This window comes from Adiantum capillus-veneris, chromosome 9 (genome assembly GCF_014529385.1).
Source record: "Adiantum capillus-veneris isolate H3 chromosome 9, ASM1452938v2, whole genome shotgun sequence".
NCBI classification, from domain to species: domain Eukaryota; kingdom Viridiplantae; phylum Streptophyta; class Polypodiopsida; order Polypodiales; family Pteridaceae; genus Adiantum; species Adiantum capillus-veneris.
In genome coordinates, this window is record NC_140939.1 from 97,018,370 (window position 1) to 97,031,417 (window position 13,048).

Sequence of the window (13,048 nt, forward strand, 5' to 3'; positions counted from 1 at the left end):
TGCTCGTGGAGAGAGTCATTGATAATTGACTTAAAGAGATGCTTGACATTTGTGTTTATCCACGGAATGCTTTTTCCAGGTCAATCTAATAGAGAGGAGGATAGATGTTTCGTAATCAAGATGTTGACAATAGGTCCTGGCTCAGGCATAGATCTTGTCAATAGAATGCGAAGAAATGGAAATGGAGATCTAAAAAGAACGTGGGTTTGCTTTGATCACGTTCGACGGGTAGAAGGATGGACAACCATGGCAGCACATGTTTACGATCCGAGGCAAGTTTTAATTTAATTCTTTTAATTTTATGTTCAATACTCAACACATATTGACACATACTTAAATGTTAATGTGGCTTTGTGTTGATGTTCAGTGTCCAAGAATTAATGACAATTTCCATATGTGAGGTGAAAGAAGAGGACACTACAACACATATGATATTTTGGCAACAAATGATCAACGTGCTAGAGCGCAATGGGGTGCCCCCACCAGATTTTGTTGGCTTTATGGCAGATGAAGCCCAAGCAAACTGGAATGCGGTACGCACAATTTTCAATGGAGGTCCAGATATGGTGATGAAAGGTAGGGAGAGATCATGCCTTTTCCATTAGGGACAAAGTCTAGGGATCCACACCACAAAATATGTTCTCAATGCATTTCAAGACAAGCACAAGCGACTGTGTCGAATGTGGCGGTGCGCGCAAAGAAGTGAAGATGCAGAGTCCCAATATCGGTTCATTCGAGCTTGGTGGGTAACAGGAAAGGTGGAAGATGGGAATCTAGGCCCAATGGAGTGATGGTTGAGTTGGTGGCATGTGAGTTACCCTCATTGGAGGAAGGAAATTGTTGGTGTAATTTTTCAAATTTATTCTAGAATAGGTTGTAGGATGTCCATTTAATTAGACCCTTCATGATATCAATGAAATATATTAATTTCTTTTTTTGTAGGCTTTAGATGACTATTGCATCGAGGTCATCCCTCGAACAAATCTCTCAGAGTCACGTCACGCTTCATGGCTAGTAGGTGAAGGTCACAAGCCTAAAATTTCTTTGTACGATGCAACAATTTCGGATATTGGGAACACTCTTCTTCAATAATCCTAAAGAATGGCATATATAGAGGGTAAGTATATAGGAAGCAGACCAAGCATAAGCAAGATGAGAGACAGGGCAGCTTCACGACAATTTCACACACCTACTCCATCACAGAGTAGCCGTGTTGTGAACGATGCAATTGGAGGAACTGATCTGCCAAAGGTGCCACAATTTTTTGGAGACCGGGTTACAATGACAAGGCAACGCAAGACATTCGGCAACGTTATAGGCGAGGAGGCAAATAGTTCACACAGGCCAGAGTATGTCACTAAAAATGTTTCTCGACAAAGAAAGGCTTGAAAGTTGTCATTTGGAGATGCATCACAGGTAATCCAAGATCACTCTATGGACGAGGAGAATGAAGGGGTGACAATTAGGGCCATCGAGGTTGACATAAATGACACCATGTGGGCAATCCGCAGGTGCAAACCGGGGTCTAAGTTCACTTGCCAAGGAAAAATCAAAGGAGGAAAGTGTAAGAAAAATGTGAATTTATGCAAAGAGAGAACAGTGGCACCAAGTTTTTGGGGGAAACACAACTGGGAGGGGCGTAACAATGAGACATGGGTATGGTTTTGTAGTGATGATGTCAAACATGTGTGGGATGTATGTCCATATATTGTGATGCGGCCTCCAAGACCTCCACTTGACTGGCCAGTGGCACAAGGCACGAACTTAACAACGCTGGTGACGGACGCAAAGCGGACCCCGAACCCCGACGGCCTCTAAAACGCCGGGGGCTGAATGGCTCGCCTCGAGCCTGCCACGGTAAAGCGAACAGGGGGCACCACCTAGCTTTGAGCGGCTAGGACGCACAGCCGACGATGATATGAACACCGCAAGCCTACACACCGAGAGAGAGAGAGAGAGAGAGAGAGAGAGAGAGAGAGAGAGAGAGAGAGAGAGAGAGAGAGAGAGAGAGAGAGAGAGAGAGAGAGAGAGAGAGAGAGAGAGAGAGAGAGAGAGAGAGAGAGAGAGAGAACACTCGCAATTGATGAAAACAACCTCGGGGGTGTGAGGGTGAGTTATTTCTGCAATATTTACAAGGTGGCATGCCGTGGTGGTAGAGAGGTAGGGAGAGGAGATGGTGCAACCTACTTGGTGCGTTCTCTAGGGCGACTCAATGACTGTGAATACTCATTGCCAAGAGCGAGCATACGTGTGTGTGCATCGACCATTGGAGTCGAGGTATGGGTGTGGTTCCCTTCGCATGGTGCAATTTCCAAGGCAAACCCCACACACGAGACCTCCTCCTCATGATAGTGATGGTGTCAATCCCTCCTACTACACTCTACCCAATGCTTGGTTCCACATAAGTTGCCCCCCCCCGATAGTGACCTCTCAGTGCCAATTTATAGGTGTTGGCTGCTTGGATTATGGTAATCCCAGAGTGTTTAGGGTAATCTTAATCGGGGAGACAAAGCAAGTGGTGGGCCCGGTGTGGTTGACCCTTGCTTTGTTTTGGGGAAGGTTATTAAAAGATGGGAATCTCTAGGTGGGCCTTTGTGACAATCACCTAGAGAGAGGATATTTACAAAATGGAAATTTTACAATGGCTCGGGTGAAAAACTAAAGATAATGGTAAAATAACCTAAAAATTAATGGGATGGCGTCGTGGTTGTTTTGCTGACAAATGGTGTGCTGCCGGTGCGTCGGTGTCGAGCGTACTTCTTTTCGGAGTCGGCCGGGACATGCCTTCGGCGCATTTTCTGTTTTTGTTGTTGGCGGCGCGTGCTTTGGATCGTCTTCTTCTTTTGTTGATGTCGATGGCGTTTTGCTTGTTCTTCTTCTTTTGTATTTTGTCGGTGCGGGCGTGGGAACAAGGGAAGAGGGGGTACTATATAAATATATAATGTTTCTATATATTTTTTATTTTTCTTCTCTGATGCCGACGGCTTGTTCTACTGCGCATGGCAGAAGGAGGGGGGGGGGGGGGGGGGGTAGGATAGGGGGTATGTATGGTGTGTGTGTTTTTCATGCTGCTGCCGCGAGGGCGTGTGTGTGTGTGTGTGTGTGTCGGCTGTGGACTGCGTAGGAAGAGAGAGGGTGCGTGTGTGTGTGTGTGTGTGTGTGGGATGCAACGCGACGCATAGCGCATGGGAAGAGAGAGGGAGAGGGGGGGGGGGGTGTGGTAGGATAGGGTGTGTGTGTGTGTGTGAGGGTGTGTGTGTGTGTGTTGTGTGTGGTGCAGCGCTGCCCGCATGGGAGAGAGAGCAAGCTTTGGCGTGCTGTGGCGGCATCCGGATGAGAGAGAGCCTTTGGCGCTGCCGTGAGAGGGAGAGTGAGGGGAGAGGGGGAGGGGAGAGGGGTAAGGGGATAAGAGATAGAGAGAGTGTGTGAGAGAGAGTGAGTGAGGGAGAGGGGGTATGGCGGGGCATGGGTTGTGTGGGTTGTGTGGGTGGGGGGGGGGGGGGGGGGGGGGGGGGGGGGGGGGGGGTTGTTTTTGCATGGGGCTTAAGGACAAAGGGCGGGGGGATTAGTCAATGGGTGGGGTGTAAGGGAACATATCAGCGGGACAAGGGGGGGGGGGGGGGGGGGGGGGGGGGGGGGAATGAGGCCGAGGGGGGTGTGAATGAGCCGAAGGAGGGTGAGGCGAGCGGGTGGGGAAGAGGGAGGAGGGAATATTGGCGGGCCAAAGAGGGGGGGGAAAAATGAGGGTAGAGGGTAATGGGTGAGTGTGATTCGAGTAAGTGTAAGAGTGGGGGGGGGGGGGGGGGGGGGGGGGGGGTTTCAGTTGTAGTCATGTAGTCTACACCCATTATGATGTACAGTTTACTTGATTGGGCCCTTGATAAGGGACCAATTGCATCTATTCCCCATTTCTCAAACGGACCATATGAAATGATAGGGGTTTGTGGCTCGTAGGTTAGCGTACGATCACTGGCCACTTGACAAGCCCTACATGTTTTACACCAATGGTGCACATCTCTGTTCAAACTAGGCCAAAAGTATCCTGCTTGTAGAATCTTCCTATTGGTGATATCTAGAGCAAAATGACCACCGCAGACGCCGTCATGGCAGCTTGAAATTACCTCTGTGATTTCATTGGAGGTTGGCACCCGCCTGAGAATTTGATCCTTGCCCTTACAATACAAGTGGTCGTCTATAAGGCGGTACCTAGTAGCCTTCCTTACCAGCCATTGTTTTTGGCCTTTAGTGTGTCCTGTTGGACATTCCCCTGTATTCAGAAAGCTGATGATATCAGGCATAGCGTCACTGCCTTGGAAGAGAGGTAGCTTTAATTTGATTGCTCCTATGGGAACATCTTGTATTCTTTCTTTAGCTAGTGCATCTGCCTCTTGATTTTCTGCTCTGGGAATATGGAAGAGCTTTACTGCTTCAAACTTCTTCAGAAGGTCCTTAACTTGGCGAAGTTGACCAAGTAAAACCTGATTTTTGCACTCCCAGGTGCCATTTATTTGCCTAATCAAAAGCAAAGCGTCGCCGAACACATTTAAGCACTGAATTTTTTGTGAAATAGATTGTTCCAGCCCAAGGATTAGGGCTACATATTCTGCCTCATTGTTAGAGTGGGAGTGTAATAACTGCCCCATGGAGATTACTCTTTCCTGCTGTTCATTGAAAATGACCATGCCTGTTGCAGACTGATCTATTGTTCTCTTGTATGCTCCGTCAAAGAAGAGAGAGTGAGCTCTCTCTAGCTTAGGGATCTCTTTATCTGGTATTCCTTCCTTTGCTTCCGTGTTGACCTTCAGCTTCTTCTCGTAGTGGCGATGAGTGAGAATTCCTGCTAGACTAGCCCTGGTGGAATTTTCTACTTGCATGGTGTAATCAAACTCTTGTAGTCTAATTAACCACTTTGAGATCCTAGAGGAGACATCCATGTGTCGCATTACATAAGGGAAAACTTCTTCCATTGTCAGGTTTACAAATGGTCTAGGCAAGAGATAGGAGCGGAAATTCGTGGTAGCAAACATTAATGCTAGAACCATGTGTTCTACTTTGGTGAATCCCTTTTCTGATGGGGTCATGACTCGACTAGAGAAGTAAACAGGGCGCATGAAAGAAGTTTTGGGATCCTTTTGCATTAGCACTGCTCCCAGAGTATCATTTCCCACACTAGGGTTTACATAGAATGGCTCGTCCCACTTAGGAGGTGAAAAAGTGGGAAGCTTAGATAGGACTTGCTTTACCTCAGTGAACTGCTGCTCATTCTCTTCACTCCATGAGAAAACATCCCTTTGGGTGAGTTGTTGTAGGGGAAGGACTACTTGAGATAGGAGGTGAATGAACCTGCTTAAATATCTTACCTTCTGAAGGAAAGAAACCAACTGCTTGGCGGTGGTGGGAGATGATAAAGATATCAGATCCTGAATTTTGCTAGGGTCAGCCTTGATTCCTTTTGTTGAAATTACATGACCAAGGAGAGTGACCTTGCTCTCACCAATGTGACACTTGTCCACGTTGAGTTGGCCACCTAGGGTTTGTAGCCTGGTTAAGCCATCATAGACTTTGCTTAGATGAAGGGCTCGTGAGCTATAGATGCAAAAATCATCTATGAAAACCCGTATTGATGTTCCAAAGTAGGGTGGAAAAAAAATGTCACATAGCATTGAAATGTGGCTGGGGCGTTGGTGAGGCCAAATGGCATCACTCTGTAGGCAAAACATCCCCAAGTTGTGATGAAGGTTGTTTTCTTCCAATCCTCCTCCGCAATGCTAATCTGGAAGTATCCTGAGTAGCCATCGCATACTGTGTAGCGTTCGTGACCTGCCACTTCATTGAGAATTTCATCCTGGAATGGGAGGGGAAAATGGTCCCTCTTTGTGGCTGCATTGAGCGGTTTATAATCCACACAGACTCTCCATTTACCATTTTTTTTTGGTGTAACTACTACTGGGGAGACCCATTCTGAGTCTTCGACAAGGTAGATGAAACCTGCTTGTAGCAAACTCCTTACTTCTTTAAGCAATGCCTTTTGTTGAATTACTCCAAGTCTTCTGAGCTTCTGTACTACGGGTTTACTGCCTTCCTTGAGCTTTATGTGGTGTTGCACTACTGTAATTCCTGTGATCTTATCATAGCCATCAATGAACAAAGTAGTGAAGTTGCCTAACATGGAGACATACTCCTTCCTTTATTCATTGGTTAACTCATTTGAGAGCATTTTTTGTAGCTTACCTGCATCCTCCAATGACTGCTTACCTGATGGTCCCTCTTGGTTTGCTGAGGTTGCTTCAGATTGTGTTAAGTTATTTGGGTCTTTAAGAATGACTCCCATTACTTCGATGCTACTGTCACTCCCATCAGTGGTGGTTGTGTCTTCTCCTGAGGAAGACGAGGAGTCGCTGGTGGACTCGTCTTTTGAAGCCTCCAAGATCATATTGCGCTGCTTTCCAGTCCTCATGTCGTAGAATATGGACTTCCCTTTAGCATCCTTCATGTGGATCATCCCGGTGCTCCAGTCTTGTTTGGCTCCCATGGCCATAAGCCAAGGCCTTCCAAGAATGATGGGGTAGCCCTCCCCTTTGTGTGGCATGACGAAGATGTCTACCTCCACTTCCATATTGAATGCTTTTACTTTGACCGCATTTACAATGCCTACGCATTTTACTCTTACATTGTTTGCCATCTTGGCTCGGCAGGGTGCCGGCCTACTTACCTCTAGACCTAGGTGGTGCATCATCTTCTCACTCATGATGCATATTTGCGCACCACCATCTATGTAGGCGTTTGAAATCCGCTGCCCTTTGATGTGAGCGTCCATGGTTGGCAAGATGTCATCGAGATCCCTCCCAGAGATAGCCCCAGCTATCCGTGGTTTTGATTTCCTGGTACTTACCATTTTCGTTTATTGCCTCCTCATTCTGGGTGCAAGGTGGAGTAATTGGGGCCAAGTTATCTTCGGGCCTTGCATTAACACATCCTAAACTAAGTCATAGGGTTGCGCTTCCTCACCTAGTGAGAAGTCCACGATGTCTATCTTCCGTCGCGGTTTAGCTGCTTGCTTGCTAGACTCGGATTTCCCTTTCATCTTCTCTTCCTTTTGAGATGCCTCCTCGTGCCTCGCACGTTTCACTCCCATAGCATCCACTTCTTCTACCTTCGCTTTTCCTTTGTGCTTCTCTCGAGCTGACTCTTCTACCTTCGCCTTCCCTTTAGCCTCTAAGCTAATGACACTCACCGCTTGGTTCACCGCGTGTGGTGGGGGTAGTGGCAGAATGAGAGGTTGGGGTGGTGGTTGCTGTTGTATAGGTGGTTGCAGGATTTGGATTGCTGGGATTGGTCCTGGCTGCCTTGGTGGTGGTCTTACTCTTGGCGGAGAGATCTGATTCTGTCTCCCTCCTCTATTGAAATTCTGCCTTCTTGGGTGTGGGCAGTAGTACATTCCATGGCCGTCTTCCCCGCAGTTGTAACAGTGGTATTCTGGGTTCTGCCTTCGTTGTCCTCTTCCTTGTTCTAGATTTCTGCCAGATGCATGTCCTTGCTGCACCAGATGCACAAATAAACTCTCTAGTTGGGTGGTGATGCGACTCAGCAGGTCTTGGTGTTCTTCTGCTGTCTCCTGTGGTTGGAATCTATGATTGGTTGTTGCAGCCACTGGGGTTGGTCGGGCTGAGCTTGTTTCCTCTGACTCGTTTACTCTTGCTTGCATGTGCAGCTTCTTGTCTTTAAGGCGGGCTACTTTGACTGCCAACTCATATGTTGCAGGAAACCTTCCCTTCACCTTCTCTCTAAGCGGCGACCATAGACCAGCAATGAAACGGTCCTTCTTTAGGAAATTAGGCGCTCCTTCGCCTTCCTCCAGTGTGGAAACCCACCTCTCCCATAAGTCCACAAACTTTGACTCATAGGTGGCGTACTCTAGCAGGCCTGCCTACTTTAATTCTGTCAATAGCTGCCATAGCTTCTCCGAGGTTGTGCTTCCACCAAACCTCTTTACAAAAGCAGCCCTTAACACATCCCATGCATTCTTGGTAGCCTGGGGCAATGCATTATACTAGGACTTGGCCTCTACTTTCATCAGTAGAGGAAAAATTCTCAGTCGTGAAGCGCGTCATCTTTGTTGGAGACGACACAAGCAATGTCAAAATCGTCCAAAAAATTAGTGGTGAGATCCTCACCCTTCTTTCCATTGAACGTGGGGAAAGAAACACTTGCCATGGTGGTGACTCGGGAAATTACAAACCCTTTTTTTTTTAATTTTAACATCAACAGCAACGGCTCATAGCGGTTTTTACAGGGGCGAATGGATAGGCTAAAACAAGATAAAAATAGAGACATTAAAGAAATGATGGTTATCTAGTATGGGGAGAATGATAGGGTTCGGGGAATTGAGGATTTTTCCTAGTACTGTCGCACCGAATAGGTAAACGATCTTCTGTTGGTAGAAGACTTTCCTATCTACATAGATATTCACATGCATATGCTGCAAGAATCTGAACGGGAATGCCATCGGTCTGTTTTCCATCATGCACAAAGGGTGAAATACTTACTTATACTCTTACTGTGCCAGTGTTGATGAGTCGGCACATCCACAAGAGGTCGTCACCTTTCATGGGCTCTACCCTTCCTTCGTTGCTTAGCACGTACGGGGTGATGGCGACGCGTAGGACCACTCCCAGTCTCTTGGCTAACAGCAATTGTGGGTAATTTCCATAATCGACGTGTTGCATGAATTCTACTCCATTTAGCTGCAGCTCATCTCCAGCCCACTAGGTCTCTCCCGTGGTAGAGAGCTTCTTCAGGATAAGTTTTACAGGGAGGGGAGGAAGGTCCTCCACTCGCTTTCCAAAACAGCGAGAGCAGTAGCCGAACCACTCTTCTCTAGGATATGGGAATCTTCTCACCACTTCTTCTTCTGGATTGTCGAAGTGGATTGGTAGCACTTGCATGCGTCGTGCAAATCGGTAGGCGACCTTCCGCCGCTTAGCTTCGGATGACTTCTTCTTTGACCAAGTGGGTACAACCCGGCTCTTTGAGCTTGAAGCACTTGCTTGGCCAGATGCTTCTCCCTTCGGGGTCATGTGTTTCCAGACTAGCCTATCTTCTCCTTGCCCTTGGCTCGAGCAGCCCCTTTAGGCCACTTTGGGGTTTTATCTTTGACTGTAGTTTCTTTAGGGAAAAGAGGCCTCAGCGTCCGCTTTCCTTCCTTGACGTGAATGACCTCCTTGCGATGAATGTCAATGTAGAAGACTTCAGCCCTTCCGCTGCCTCCGTTGCTGGCACTCATTGACCGTGTGCCTTGGTTGACAACAGTGATGGCACCTCACCAATCTGCCACCTGATGCTTTCGATTTAAAGTTAGAACAAACGCTACGAGATGGAGAATTTACCTCTTGAATGTTGATGACACTGCAGCCTGGCAATAGCACCTCAATGAAGGCGGCTAGGGCCTCCTTCGTCTCTTCTTCTTCCGTCCTCTAGTTAGAAAATTCCTTTAGCCACTCGTCCATGATTGATAGTGGGAGTCACTTTCAACATTGTAAACTGAAGGGGTCTTAGAAAAGCCCTCCTCCGTCGGGGCACCAAATGACGGACGCAAAGCGGACCCCGAACCCCGATGGCCTCTAAAACGCCGGGGGCCGAATGGCTCGCCTCGAGCCTGCCACGGTAAAGCAAATAGGGGGCACCACCTAGCTTTGAGCGGCTAGGACGCAAAGCCCACGATGATATGAACACCGCAAGCCTACACACCGAGAGAGAGAGAGAGAGAGAGAGGAGAGAGAGAGAGAGAGAGAGAGGAGAGAGAGAGAGAGAGAGAGAGGAGAGAGAGGAGAGAGAGAGAGGAGAGAGAGAGAGAGAGAACACTCGCAATTGATGAAAACAACCTCGGGGGTGTGAGGGTGAGTTATTTCTGCAATATTTACAAGGTGGCATGCCGTGGTGGTAGAGAGGTAGGGAGAGGAGATGGTGCAACCTACTTGGTGCGTTCTCTAGGGCGACTCAGTGACTGTGAATACTCATTGCCAAGAGCGTGCATACGTGTGTGTGCATCGACCATTGGAGTCGAGGTATGGGTGTGGTTCCCTTCGCATGGTGCAATTTCCAAGGCAAACCCCACACACGAGACCTCCTCCTCATGATAGTGATGGTGTCAATCCCTCCTACTACACTCTACCCAATGCTTGGTTCCACATAAGTTGCCCCCCCCCCCCGATAGTGACCTCTCAATGCCAATTTATAGGTGTTGGCTACTTGGATTATGGTAATCCCAGTGTGTTTAGGGTAATCTTAATCGGGGAGACAAAGCAAGTGGTGGGCCCGGTGTGGTTGACCCTTGCTTTGTTTTGGGGAAGGTTATTAAAAGATGGGAATCTCTAGGTGGGCCTTTGTGACCATCACCTAGAGAGAGGATATTTACAAAATGGAAATTTTACAATGGCTCGGGTGAAAAACTGAAGATAATGGTAAAATAACCTAAAAATTACTGAGATAGCGTCGTGGTTGCGTGTTGCTGGCGAATGGTGTGTTGCCGGTGCGTCGGTGTTGAGCGTACTTCTTTTCGGAGTCGGCCGGGGCATGCCTTCGGCGCATTTTCTGTTTTTGTTGTTGGCGGCGCGTGCTTTGGATCGTCTTCTTCTTTTGTTGATGTCGATGGCGTTTTGCTTGTTCTTCTTCTTTTGTATTTTGTCGGTGCGTGCGTGGGAACAAGGGAAGAGGGGGTACTATATAAATATATAATGTTTATATATATATTTTTATTTTTCTTCTCTGATGCCGACGGCTTGTTCTACTGCGCATGGCGGAAGGAGAGGGGGGGGGGGGGGGGGGGGGGGGGTAGGATAGGGGGTATGTATGGTGTGTGTGTGTGTGTGTGTGTGTGTGTGTGTGTGTGTTTTCATGCTGCTGCCGCGAGGGCGCGTGTGTGTCGGCTGCGAACTGCGCGCGAAGAGAGAGGGCGTGTGTGTGTGTGTGTGGGATGCAACGCGGCGCACAGCGCATGGGAAGAGAGAGGGAGAGGGGGGGGGGGGTGTGGTAGGATAGGGGGTGTGTGTGTGTGTGAGGGTGTGTGTGTGTGTGTTGTGTGTGGTGCAGCGCTGCCCGCATGGGAGAGAGAGCAAGCTTTGGCGTGCTGTGGCGGCATCCGGATGAGAGAGAGAGAGAGCCTTTGGCGTTGCCGCGAGAGGGAGAGTGAGGGAGCGGGGTAAGGGGATAAGAGATAGAGAGAGTGTGTGAGGGAGAGTGAGGGGAGAGGGGGTATGGCGGGGGCATGGGTTGTGTGGGTGAGAGGGAGAGGGGGGGGGGGGGGGGGGGGTTTGCATGGGGCTTAAGGACGAAGGGGGGGGGGGATTAGTCAATGGGTGGGGTGTAAGGGAATATATCCACGGGCCAAGGGGGGGGAATGAGGCCGAGGGGGGGTGTGAATGAGCCGAAGGAGGGTGAGGCGAGTGGGTGGGGAAGAGGGAGAAGGGAATATTGGCGGGCCAAAGAGGGGGGGGGGGGGGGGGGAATGAGGGTAGAGGGTAATGGGTGAGTGTGATTCGGGTAAGTGTAAGAGTGAGGGGGGGGGGGGGGGGGGGGGGGGGGGGGTTTCTCACGCGGCTCGCACCGAGGGAGCACGAGAGAGGGGTTGGGGTTTTCTTCTCTGAGTTTCTGCCTGGCCGGGGAGGGTAAATCGGGGGGAAAGAGATATTAGGAAAAGGGGGTATGTAAGGAAAATGGGGGGAAGACACTGCGAGGGTTTTATCCGATGCCCGTGGGGCGGGAGGGGGAAAAATAGGTTACGGTGGGGGGGGTACCGAGAAGGGGGGGGGGGGGGGGGGGGGGGGGTGAAATGAGTTTTTTTTTTTCTTTGATTTCCGAAAGTCGGCTATCACTGGAAGTAAATTCTTCGCAGCTAGCGGGGTTTCATATCGCAACAGAAACTATGGAAGTGCAAGGGTAAAGACGTGCGGGCAGGTATATGACAGGTGTTTTTGAAGAGGCATCGAAAAGGATCGACAGTGCTTTAGGACTAGAAATGGTCATCGAACAAGTGGAAATGGTAAAGATCGGTAAGCATGAAGGCTTCATTGCAGTAACACCAAACTCGAAGTTACATGGTGAGAAATATCGAGTCAAAGTAGCTAGGAATCCTAGTTGTACTTGCAGAGACTTCCAAAGGAGGTCAGGGGAAGGAATGACCTATGTGGCTTGCAACACTTGTATTATATCTAGTTGAGAGTGGTTGGAATGGACATAAACAACATGTTCATTCATCAGTCAAGTTTGTCTGATAACGAGCTCAAAACTTTATTGAGAGCAAAAAGACTGTTGTAATAATCTAGCATTTGTTGGGATATCACATTTACCTTGAGTTGTGCAAACGATGATATTTGTTTTGAGTTTTCAACAAAGTGAATTCTATCATTGTTGTCTTTTGATATGCAATTAGTGAATGTGTGATGAGAGAGAGAGAGAGAGAGAGAGAGAGAGAGAGAGGAGGAGAGAGAGAGAGAGAGAGAGAGAGAGGAGAGAGAGAGAGAGAGAGAGAGAGAGAGGGGGGGGGGGTAGAGATAGACAAGTGAGAGAGAAAGAGAGACAAAATAAGGAAAATAAAGAGAGAGACAGATTGAGAGAGAGAGAGAGAGAGAGAGAGAGAGAGAGAGAGAGAGAGAGAGAGAGAGAGAGAGAGAGAGAGAGAGAGAGAGAGAGAGGAGGTCCTTGAGTAGCCCACTAGAAGGAAGAGTGGGAGGAGAACCGGCGGCAATGGGCGGTGGTGGTAGGAGGAGGAGTGGCAGATGGTGGTAGTTAGCTAAACCACCAACCACCGGTGGTGGACTAGGGTGTTTGTTGTCATGGGTGGTAAGGGGCGGCAATGGGAGGTAGAGGTGGTGGAAAAAAAAAAAAGCTAGCTCTAAAGCTCGCTCCATAACCACCCCCCAACATGAGCAATTAGTAAGAGGGGTCAACCAAGAAGAGAGAGAGGGCTGCATTTGACTCTAACACATTGCTACATACACACACAACTCATGTGTGCAAGAAGAACTCCATCTCCTTCTCCAAGCATTGAGAA

At 48.6% G+C, this 13,048-nt stretch overlaps 1 pseudogene; it reads left to right on the plus strand.

Moving 5' to 3' along the window:
- Window positions 1-680: 680 nt before the first annotated feature.
- On the plus strand, window positions 681-12,393 carry LOC147450855 (uncharacterized; annotated as a pseudogene).
- The last annotated feature ends 655 nt before the right edge of the window (window positions 12,394-13,048 follow it).